The following is an 11,223-nucleotide window of genomic DNA, read 5'->3' on the forward strand; positions in this document are numbered from 1 at the left end:
GACCACTAACGTTGCCTCTTGGTCCTTTGCAAACGTTATTGGCATTCACCTTTTCCAATAATGTTTTCTTGTTGCCCTTCCTCCCTACGTTAGAGTCCACGTTAGTGTAGCTAACGTGACCCTTAATGTGGGCATGCCTCAGCTTCGAGTGCGTTAGTGACACTTACCTTTGTCACTAACGCTCCAAACGTCCCTTCCCACGTTAGTGCCTCATGTTAATTGTATTAACGTGACCACTAACGTGGTGGTGATTGCCATCTCCAACGTTAGTGACAAAGGTGATTGTCACTAACGTTGGCTCATCATTTCTTTCCTCCACGTTAGCTTCCACGTTAATGTAATTAACGTGGCAACTAACGTGGCTAATAGTGGCTTGGTCCAATGTTAGTGACAAAGGTGAGTGTCACTAACGTTGGCTCTTCCTTGCTCCTCCCACGTTAGAGTTCACGTTAATGTAGTTAACGTGACTCTTAACGTGGCCAATTGTACCTTTTGGAACGTTAGTGGTATTCACTTTTACCACTAACGTTGGGGCTTTCTTTTTCCTCCACGTTAGCTTCCACGTTAATGTAGTTAACGTGGACACTAACGTGGGCTATGATGGCTCACGAAGGCGTTATTGGTGTTCACTTTTCTTATTAACGTTGCAAGCTAGCCTCTATTCCATGTTAATGGTCACTTTAGTTAGACTAACGTGGCTATTAACGTCGCATCTTCCTTGCTTCCTTTGTCCTGAAATCAAGCAAGTAAAGTGCATCAAAGCTTGGTTCTAACTCATGAGATCATACATCATCCATTTTATCATTCAATTCATGCATAATTCTCATAAAATCTTGTAAAATTCACAATGTTTGCTTGAATCAAGATGTAAGTGATTATCTACCCAAAACATGCTTATTAACTAAGAAAATGCATGAAACTACCCTAAAACAGTAAAGAAAAGGTCAGTGAAACTGGCCAAAATGCCCTGGTATCACAACACCAAACTTAAAGCTTGCTTGTCCCTAAGCAAGTACTGAAACATGAGAATGATAAATGAAATGACAAGAGAAATGAGTCATTATTGTGGAAGTCATGTTCTTGGTTTTATGGGGTTTCATGCATAGCAACTTAGGTTCATTCCTTCACTGGCTTTCAAACCTTTATCATGTCCTGGAATACTCACTTGATTGCACCCTTTGAGACTTTTATTCATTGATCCCTTTGTTTTTTCAAGGTTTAATTGTGTTCTTAGACTATGTGCTTTGTGAGGAGGCGACTCTTTAAGATAAGCTTTCAGCCAGCACTCCCGAACCAGTTGGTCCAAGGTGCTGGGTGTTAAGACACCCCTAAGGACTTACTCCCTCAACTCTCTTTCCCCCATACATACACACCACAGGCACATGGTTTGTTATTTTCTTACTTGAGACCTTGGTGTCTAGCACCTCTTTGGGTTACTAAGTGTTCTGTAGTAAAGGTTACTCTTGATAGTGGACTTTCAGCTGATAATCCCGGGTTAGTTAACCCAAGTTACCAGGTGATAAGGCACCCCTGAGAGCTTATTCATCCAAGCATATCCTTTACACAGGAGCACTACAGACACATGCCTCAAGATTCAACCCTTGGTGCCTAGCCTTATTTCTTACTCTTTTTCTTTATTTCTCAACTTTCATTTTTCTTTCCCTTTTTCTTATTAGGATCTTGTTATTTAGCTAGTCTTATGGGTTTTGTTTCAAGTATATGATTCAGGAAAGATAGTTGCCTTCCTACCTTTTTGGTGAACTAACTTAGCTAAGTAATTACTACACCACAAGCTTAAGAACTTACTCCACAAATTGAACCTCACTCTGGTCTTTCATAACATTCTCTTTTTATTTGACTTAAAGGACCAGCATACAAGTAAGCAAGGTGAAAATGCAGCAGTGACATTAGACTAGCAAGCATAGACCTAAGCAATGCAAACTTAAAGGCAGAATTGAAAATCCTAAACTATGGGAAGTACCCACGAACTGAATGATCATTGATCTCGGGGAAACCTACGAACTGTTAACTATTTTATATGCGGAAAAACCCACGAACTGATAATCATTGATTACGGGAATAACCCACGAACTGTTGTATGTTGATCTCGAGTATAACCCACGAACTGAGGATCACTGTTTCCCCTTGTGCGTATATTATGGGGTCAGGCTTTGCGCCGACTGCCGGTAGTCACGAAGGAGTGGTATTCTTACCACCGACACATATGCACTAAGGACACAAAGGAAAACCATATCTGGGACTTGTTCCTAGGTAATGTCGGGTTGCAGGGTGTAAACCGACACGTGAGCTCATGGCCTGCATAGGACAGACATGCATCATACTTGGTTGTGCATTTCCTCTGTTATGATTATTGAATGAATGTATGCTCTGTTTGTTTGTATTCTATTCTTTGTATTTGCATTTTATTTTCTTGTATTCTTTTGTTAGTGTTCTGCTTTCTGTTTCTCTATTTTCTCTATTTATCTGTATCTTCTGTTCACTACTTCTCGGTATTTTGCTATTCGTTTGCTAAACAACACGATATTAATGAACGTAACTAATAAACCCGACCCTATTAAGAACTCCCCAATTCTTACCCCCTTCTCTCTCCCTTCCCCCTTCAGATGGTGATGCGCGTGCATCATTGCCTATTTTTAGTAGTTATTTCAGTAGATTTTTGTTTAGTTTTCATACAAATTTTGCTAATATATGAGTAATAGCATGAAAAATCTCTGCATGAAACAAAATCTCAAGCATAGGTGAATTTTAGCTAATATATAGGGTAAATATGATTAAATAGATCACACTAAGTGAAGTTTTAATTTTGGGCATTATTAGCACACTTAGTATAATGAAGTTTGTCTTGTATGTTACTTTGATACACTTTGTTTGCTTGATTTCAGGTAAGAAGAAGCAGAGAAGAGCCACGTTAGTGGCTACGATAGTGTCACTAATGTGGCCATTAAAGTGGAAGGAAGAAAAGCTTGGAAAGTTAGTGAGAACATTAACGCCACTAACGTTAGCGAAGGGCAAGAAGACCCACGTTAGCGACCCCGTTAGCTCCACTAACGTGGGCACTAACGTGGAAGAAAAGAGAAGCCCCAACGTTAGTGAGAAAGTTAATGGTATTAACGTGGAAGAAAAGAGGCAGCTGTGAAAGTTAGTGGAAAAAAGTGAACGCCACTAACGTTTGCGAAGCCAACAACACCCACGTTAGTGGCCACATTAGTGCCACTAACGTGGGCATTGACGTGGAACAAAGGAGGCAGCTGTGAAAGTTAGTGGAAAAAGTGAACGCCACTAACGTTTGCGAAGCAAAGAAGGCCACGTTAGTGCCACTAACGTGGGCAAAATCTCCCAGCAGCCTAACCATGCCTTCTTCAAACAAGAATAACTTGAGCCACATAGCTTCAAATGAGGTGATTCCAGTGGCATTGGAAAGTAGGATTCCAGAGCTTTCTGATGCACGAAAACTTGTCTCTCAACAATTTCCCTCGGCAAGTATACCGAATTGTCGTCAAGTAAAAACTCACAATAGAGTGAGGTCGAATCCCACAGGGATTGATTAGTCAATCAAGTTTAATTAGAGGAATGTTCTAGTCGAGCTAAGTAGAATTTGATGTGAAAGTTGCAAGAAATTAAATGGCGGAAAGTAAATAGCAGAAAATGTAAATGCTGGGAATAAAGAGCTGAATATAAATGACGGAAAGTAAATTGCAGAATCTTAAATGGGGAATGGGGAATTTAGCATGAAAGTAAATTGCAGAAATTAAAAAGAATGGGTAAGATCAGAAATGGGGGATTCATTGGGCTTAGGAGATGTTGCATTCTCTAGATCAAGTTCATTTTCATCTCTTCCTCAATCAATGCATTCATTGATCTCCTTGGCAATCTTAAGTGATTGAACTCCAATTCCTTGGTAATTCAATCTCTCAAATCTTGATCAATAGCCAATTTCTTGGTCCAATTGCTCATGAGAAGAGATGAAGTATGGTCACTGATTATACCACATGTATTTCCAAATCAAAGTGTTGGTAGAATTACATGTCACTATATCCATCCAGAACCCAATTTGGTCCAACATGAGAAAGCATTTCTAGCATGATCTCTTCATTCCTCTTCTAAGGTTCTGAAGAGATCCAAGTATTAAAAGCTTCTTTTCCAATATAACTACCCAATTGGATGAAGATTGAAAGCTTTCTAGTAAAATCAAGAGAAAAGAAAGAAGAAGAATAATGAAAACTATTATTGATCCATCAAATTACAACAGAGCTCCCTAACCCAATGAAAGGAATTTAGTTGTTCATGGTTCTGGGAATGGAAAAGAAAGATGGAGAGTGCATTCTGAAAGTAAAACTAGAAGTTGCAGAGAAAGTAAAATTATACAGAGAGTAGTTCTCCCAATCCAAAAGTTCTTCTCTAGTTCAAAACTACTCCTATTTATACTACTCTTCTCATCTTCGAGTTGGCTCTTCAAGTCTTGGATATGGGCCTTTTGATCTTGAGTTGAAGCAATTATCATCTTTAGTGGGCTCAGCTTCACTTGGAGAGAAAGTGTGCAGTAGGCATGGACTTTAGCTTAGGGCGTTAGTGGTGTTAACGTTAAGTGAAAATATGGGGTCGAGAACGTTAGTGACAATCACCTTTTTCGCTAACGTTCCTAACCCAAAATGGTCCACGTTAACTTCAACGTTAGTGGCACTAACGTGACCACTAACGTTTCCTCTTGGCCCTTTGCAAACGTTACTGGGGTTTACCTTTCCCAATAACGTTGAGAGTACCCCTTTCTCCCTACGTTAGAGTTCACATTAGTATAGTTAACGTGGCCTTTAACGTAGGCTTGCCAAATCTTCGAGAGCGTTAGTGACACCTACCTTTTTTACTAACGCTCCAAAACGCCCCTTTCCCATGTTAGTGCCTCACGTTAATTACATGAACGTGACCACTAACGTGGTGTTGATTGCCATCTCCAACGTTAGTGAGAAAGGTGAGTGTCACTAACGTTGGCTCATCATCCCTTTCCTCCACATTAGCTTCCACGTTAATGTAATTAACGTGGCAACTAACGTGGCTCATAGTGGCTTAGTCCAATGTTAGTGACAAAGGTGAGTGTCACTAACGTTGGCGATTCCTTGCTCCTTCCACGTTAAAGTTCATGTTAACTAAGTTAACGTGGCTCTTAACGTAGCTAATATGGGCTTAGTCCAACGTTAGTGACAAAGGTGAGTGTCACTAACGTTGGCATTATCTTTCTCTTCCATGTTAGAGTTCACGTTAACTGAGTTCACGTGACTCTTAACGTGGCCAATTGCCCTTTTTGGAGCGTTAGTGGCACTCAATTTTACCACTAACGCTTGGAGCTTCCTTTTCCTCCACGTTAACTACCACGTTAATGTAGTTAACGTGGTATTTAACGTGGACTATGATGGCTTCAAAGACATTATTGGCGATCACTTTTCTCATTAACGTTGCAAGCTAGCTCCCATTCCACGTTAGTGCTCACGTTAGTTAGACTAACGTGGCGACTAACGTGGCTTTTTCTTACCTCCTTTGTCCTGAAATCAAGCAAATAAAGTGCATCAAAGCTCTAATCCAAGTTGTGAGTCTTGCATCATCCAATTTGTCATTAAATTGATGCATAATTCTCATGAAATCATATAAAATTCATAATGTTTGCTTGAATAAAGATGTAAGTGAAATTCTACCCAAAACTTGCTTATTTTCTAAGAAAATGCATGAAACTACCCTAAAATAGTAAAGAAAAGGTCGGTGAAACTGGCCGAAATGTCCCGGCATCACAACACCAAACATAAAGCTTGCTTGTCCCTAAGCAAGTACTGAAACATGAGAATGATGAATGAAATGAAATGAGGAATGAATCATTATTGTGGAAGTCATGTCCTTGGTTTTATGGGGTTTCATGCATAGCAACTTAGGTTCATTCCTTTACTGGCTTTCAAACCTTTATCATGCCCTGGAATACTCACTTGATTGCACCCTTTGAGACTTTTATTTATTGACCCCTTTGTCTTTTCAAGGTTCATTGCATCCTTAGGCTAAGTGTTCTGTGAGGGGGCGACTCTTTAAAATAAGCTTTCAGCCAACACTCCCGAACCAGTTGGTTCAAGGTGCTAGGTGTTGAAACACCCCTAAGGACTTACTCCCTCAAGTCTCTCTCCCCCATACATGCACACCACAGGCACATGGTTTGTTATTTTCTTTCCTTGAGGCCTTGGTGTCCAGCACCTCTTTGGGTTACTAAATGTTCTGTAGCAAGGTTACTCTTGATAGTGGATTTTCAGTTGATAATCCCGGGTTAGTTAACCCAAGTTACCAAGTGATGAAGCACTCCTAAGAACTTATTCATCCAAGTAGATCCTTGGTACAAGAGCACCACAGACACATCCCTCAAGATTCAAGCCCTTGGTGCCTAGCCTTATTTCTTATTACTTTTCTTTCTTTTTCAACTCTTATTGTTCATTTCCTTTTTCTTATTAGGATCTTGTTATTTAGCTAGTCTCATGGGGTGTGTTTCAAGCATATGACTTCAGGACAGATAGTTGCCTTCCTACCTTGTTGGTGAACTAACTTAGCTAATCTATTACCACACCACAAACTTAGGAACTTACTTCACAATATGAACCTCACTCTGGTCTTTCATAGCATACATTCTCTTTTTATTTGATTCAAAAGGATAAGCATACAAGTAAGCAAGGTGAAGATGCAGCAGTGACATTAGACTAGCAAGCATAGACCTAAGAAATGACAACTTAAATGCAGAATTTAAAATCCTAAACTACCGTGGAAACATGTTCTATTTCATACATGATTTTCTTTATTTAAATCTTTGAAAAAGATGGAACAAAGAGGGAACTCCACCACCTTTTACTCATGGGGGTGCTCATACTCTCCCTCTTGTTTGTCCTCTTTGTGTCCACTTGTGTTTCCTCGTATCCGTGCTAGTCTGGCTTTCTTCCACTCCTCAAGTTCCTTCCTTACTGATTCATGACTCTTTTCTACCCTCTGTCTTTCTTCTCGCACTAATTCATCCTTTACTTCTTCATATCTGGTGATTCCCGGGTGCAATACAGGCAGTTGTCTAACTAAGTACCCGAGCCTGGCTTGAGTGTTTACATGATGTCCAGTCTCGTTCATGTAAACTCCTTCTGCAAACGCTCTGTATTCGTCAAAGACTTCTGCCTGTTCCAGTTGTTTCCGATGCATTTCATGTATGTGTGCACCTTGATGTGCTTGGATGTTGATTAGCTTTTGGATGGCTTCTTATTGTTGATCTTGCCTTTGCTCTATCCTGTGGAAGGATTCACCCCAATAATTCCCTTCTTCCAGTTGCTGCTCCATCAATTGCTTTTGCCATTCTCCCTGTTGATTCATCCATCCAGAGAGTAATTCTTCTTGACGGCTTACCAACTGTAGTTGCAACTCTTTCTGTGCCCCTTGATTTTCCAAGTATTGTCTAGATAAGCCATCAATGGCTTCCTGTAGCTGGTGCAAGTCTAAAGGGGCTTGCTCCTCTAAGTTTTGTCCTTCTATTACTTGATGGGTTGGCCTCTTTCTTGGCTTTCGTTGAGGTAGGAAAGATGCAACCGCATGCATCCATCGGACAGTAATTGGGATGAACACTTTTATCCACTCAGAGTCCTCACCTTCGTTAAATTGGAATGTTAACTCAGGCAATATCTTTTTGAGCTTTATCCATTCAAATTCGAGTTTATGGAATGCAGTCTTGAATTTCCCTTCATCGAAAGGGATGCTCTCCACCAGTTCCTTCCTCTTTTGCCTCTTGGAGCTCGATGACGCCATGAGTGATTGTTGATATGTGAAGGTGTAAGGGATGTGGATAATTGGCTTCGGCCGATTAAGATGGGGTGTAGTGAAGGGAGTGAGTGAGAGTGTTTCTGATGGGGTAAGAAGAGTTGGGTGTTAAAAGTGGGAAGTGTAAATGATGGAAATTGGAATGTGAAAGGGAGTACGGACTAGAAACCACTTTATATAGGGAGATGGTAAGTGAATGAAAGGTGTGGATTGATGGAGTGGTTGTATGATGAACGGATGGGGTTTAGCATGGGATGAGCACAAGAATCATCAACTTTATGAAGGGGGGTTGGTTCAATTTCCAAGCGTGTCACTCTTCCAATGTTGCATGGCAACATTTCCCAATGCATCCCCCTTGAAAACATGTGTATAGTACTTCTCCTTTTGTGGTGGCCAAATCCTCCCTCTTCAATTTTCCCATCAATTCTCCTACAAATAAAGGGATGTGATTAATGAATTTGTGGAAAGTGGTGGCAAAATTTAAGAGAAAAGAATGAGTAACTACTTTTAAATTTTTTTTTTGTTGTTAACTGACTAAGTGCTATTCATAAGTACAAACCAACTGACTAATTGATTGTCCATGTATGCAACATTGGTGACACCAAACTTAGTTTGTGGCCATGTGGAGTAAAAGGAATTGTTCAAGGTTCTAAGAGTGACATGATAAGAATTGCATTCTTGTTCTCTTAGTGTGCCTTGAACACCAAACTTGTTCTTCACTATATGTTGCATAAAAGGATTCATTCAAGTATATGTCAGAGTTGATTTGGACTTCATGAACCTTGCATTATTAACTACTTTTAAAAGCATATAAAACATGGGTTGCCTCCCATGAAGCGCTTCTTTAGCGTCACTAGCTTGACGTTCTGCCCTTTGTTAGGGTGGTTAGTAATGCTTTAGATCTTCTCCTCTTGCAGTAAACCTATATCCATTGGCTTCATCAAGGATCTCTAGATGCTCTAAGGAGAGAACTTTGTTGATGGTGAAAATCTTAGGTAGCTGAGATGGGATGGTGGGGAGATGAGGTGGGATATCTAGGAAGTAAGCTGAGATCACTTTATCCCCTGAAGAGAAATCCTCTGTAGAGATTTTCTTGTTCCTCCATCCCCTTGGTGCCTTCTTCTTTGTTCCTTTTGATGTTGCCCTACTCTTTGTGGCCTCTTCTTTCAAGGAAATGTTGTTCTTGGTCTCATATGACTCTGGTGGTTTAGGTTCCTCCTGATTTTCCTTGAGCTGTGACAGCTGCTGATTATCTTGTTCATCAACCAAAGGGATTCCCTGTGATTCAATGCATGTTTCTTCCACCAGTGCTTTGTCGTGCTCTTTCCTTGGTTCCTTGTTTTCTTGATCTGCTTCTTGTGAGGGTTTGAAGACATTGAATACAAGTTGTTCGTGATGTATCCTCAATATTAGCTCTCCTCGTTCCACATTTATGAGCGCTCTAGCTGTAGTTAGGAGTGGTCTTCCCAATATGATTGGGTGAAGGTGACTCTCTTCCATTTCCAATATGACAAAGTCTGTAGGAAGGAAGTAGTTCCCAACCTTTACCAACACATTTTCAACCACTCCTACTGCTTGTTTTTGAGTTTTATCAGCTAGCCTGATGACTACGTCTGTGGGCATTAGCTTATTGATCTGTAACTTCTTCATAAGGTTTAAGGGCATCAAGTTGATGCTTGCTCCTAGGTCACAGAGTCCTTTGTCAAACATTGTTTCTCCTATGGCACAGGGGATGTGAAAACTCCCTGGGTCCTTCCTTTTTGTAGGCATCTCTGGTTGAATGAGAGCACTGCACTCATTATTCATCACTATTGTTTGCCCTCCTTTGAGTGAGCTTTTCCTGGTCAGCAGCTCCTTCATATACTTAATGTATGAGGGCATTTGTTGGAGGGCCTTGATGAATGGTATGTTTACATGGAGAGATGCAAACATGTCAAGAAACCTTGAGTATATTCTCTTTTCTACACCACCCTTGAGTTTTTGGGGAAAGGGTGCATAGAGTCTCAGCAGCTCCTTCTGTGAAATTTTGATTTCTTAGTGATCCTCTTCCTGTTTCTCTGCTGATGTATCTCTAGGTTGTTCTAATGGTTTGTTTGGCTCTTCCTCTGTCCCCTTATCACTTATAGTAACCATCTTGCAATCTTCCCATCTGACCTTCTTTACTTCACCTCTCGGGTTCTTCTCTGTGTCACTTGGGAAGCTATCAGTAGGTTTGGGAATCTTTTCAGAGAGGTATCCCACTTGAAATTCCAGCCTCTGAATGGTGTCTCCCTGGTTTTTGAGATTAGCTCGCACCTCCTCTTTGAACACCTTGTTATCTTGAATCTCTTTGCATATGCCTTCAAGTAGAGTCTCAATCCTTGATAGTCTTTCTTCCGATGATGGTGAGTTGAGATTGGAGGGATGAGAAGGGCCATTTTGGCTTTGGTATGGATGTTGAGGTGTGTTATTAAGTGGGTGCTGATATGATCTCTGTGTGGAATGTTGGTGAGCTGCATTATTGTTGGGGTTGTGGCGTCTCTGATCTTGGCCTTGGTCTTGTTGATTTCCCCACCCAAAGTTTGGAAGGTTCCTCCAACCAGGATTGTAAGTCTTGGAGTATGGGTCATGGTTCTGCCTAGGTGGATTTCCAATGTAGTTGGCTTGTTCCTAATCACCCTCTGCTTCTTCATTCACTCCTTCTTGAGCTGCTGTAGAGGTGGTGATTACTGCTACTTGACTCCTCTCCATCTTCTTGGTAAGGTCAGCCAGCTGCTTGGTGATCATCTTGTTTTGAGCTAGCAGTTCATCCACATTGTTTAGCTCCATTACTCCTCTAGTGTTGCCCCTTTCAGAAGCATAGAAGTAGTCATTCTCAGCTACAGTCTTAATAACATCTATGGCTTCTTCAATGGTCTTTTTCTTGTTCAGAGATCCCCCGGATGAGTGGTCTACTACCTTCTTTGATTCATAAGAAAGACCTTCATAGAAAATGTGTAACTGCACCCATTCATTGAACATATCTGGTGGGCACCTTCTTGTCAGATCCTTAAACCTCTCCCATGCTTCATATAGAGTCTCACCATCTTATTTCCTGAAAGTTTGAACTTCAGCTCTCAACCTGTTGATTCTTTGAGGAGGATAGAATCTCGCCAAGAACTTGTTCACCACATCTTCCCAGGTTGTTAAACTCTCCTTCAGGAAGGATTCCAGCCATTTAGATGCCTTGTCCTTTAGTGAGAAGGGGAATAGAAGTAGTCGGTAGGTGTCACGATGAACACCATTAGACTTCACAGTGTCACATATCCTCAGGAAGGTGGTTAGATGTTGATTAGGATCTTCTTGAACACTTCCTCCGAATGAACAGTTGTTCTGAACAAGGGTGATGAGTTGTGGCTTTAGTTCAAAGTT

The 11,223-nt window shown here is 40.8% G+C and overlaps 1 non-coding gene across 1 annotated transcript; it reads left to right on the forward strand.

The window, feature by feature from the left end:
- The first annotated feature begins 10,828 nt into the window (after positions 1–10,828).
- On the forward strand, positions 10,829–10,935 carry LOC148564823 (small nucleolar RNA R71). The gene has a single exon (XR_015884433.1). It is a non-coding gene; the product is annotated as a small nucleolar RNA R71 (small nucleolar RNA).
- Positions 10,936–11,223: the final 288 nt, after the last annotated feature.

The sequence above is a fragment of the Arachis ipaensis genome, chromosome B5 (assembly GCF_059453495.1).
Source record: "Arachis ipaensis isolate K30076 ecotype BB chromosome B5, ASM5945349v1, whole genome shotgun sequence".
NCBI classification, from domain to species: domain Eukaryota; kingdom Viridiplantae; phylum Streptophyta; class Magnoliopsida; order Fabales; family Fabaceae; genus Arachis; species Arachis ipaensis.